The following is an 877-nucleotide window of genomic DNA, read 5'->3' as shown; positions in this document are numbered from 1 at the left end:
AAACTTTATTTATGGAATCTAAAATTTAAATTTCTTATAATTTTCACATCATGAAATATTGTTGTTCTTTTGATTTTTTTCTTTTCTTGCAGCCATTTTAAAATATAAAAACTACTCTTAGGTTGCAGACCTTACAAAAAATGTAGCAAGGTGGTAGTCAGATTTGGCCCAAGGGACCTAGTTTGGCAGCTCTTACTCTGGGATGTTTCCTTATGTTCCTAAACGTTCTTGCACTGAATTGAATAAGCAGCAAAGAAGCTCTTTTGTTAGACTGAACTGTGTAGTTAACAGAGGTGATAAAAGCTTAATTCCCAGCACATCTGTGTGGATCACAATAAACTGTGGAAAATTCTGAAAGAGATGGGAATACCAGACCACCTGACCTGTCTCTTGAGAGACCTGTATGCAGGTCAGGAAGGAACAGTTAGAACTGGACATGGAACAACAGACTGGTTCCAAATAGGAAAAGGAGTACGTCAAAGGAGTAGGCTGTATATTGTCACCCTACTTATTTAACTTATATGCAGAGTACATCATGAGAAACGCTGGGCTGGAGGAAGCACAAGCTGGAATCAAGATTACCGGGAGAAATATCAATAACCTCAGATATGCAGATGACACTACCCTTTATGGCAGAAAGTGAAGAAGAACTAAAGATCCTCTTGATGAAAGTAAAAGAAGAGAGTGAAAAAGTTGGCTTAAAGCTCAACATTCAGAAAACGAAGATCATGGCATCTGGTCCCATCACTTCATGGCAAATAGATGGGGAAACAGTGGCTGACTTTAATTTTTTGGGTTCCAAAATCACTGCAGATGGTGACTGCAGCCATGAAATTAAAAGACGCTTACTCCTTGGAAGGAAACTTATGACCAACCT

General features: G+C 38.5%; 1 protein-coding gene across 1 annotated transcript in view; it reads left to right on the top strand.

The window, feature by feature from the left end:
* UBA5 (ubiquitin-like modifier activating enzyme 5) overlaps positions 1-877 on the top strand; it is a 33,483-nt gene that overhangs the window by 11,868 nt on the left and 20,738 nt on the right. The gene's annotated exons all lie outside the window — the stretch shown is intronic.

The sequence above is a fragment of the Bison bison genome, unplaced genomic scaffold, assembly GCF_000754665.1.
Source record: "Bison bison bison isolate TAMUID 2011002044 unplaced genomic scaffold, Bison_UMD1.0 scf7180017864119, whole genome shotgun sequence".
Taxonomy (NCBI): Eukaryota; Metazoa; Chordata; class Mammalia; order Artiodactyla; family Bovidae; genus Bison; species Bison bison.
The sequence above is the reverse complement of the archived record's forward strand: the minus strand, read 5'-3'. Positions and strand labels throughout refer to the sequence as shown.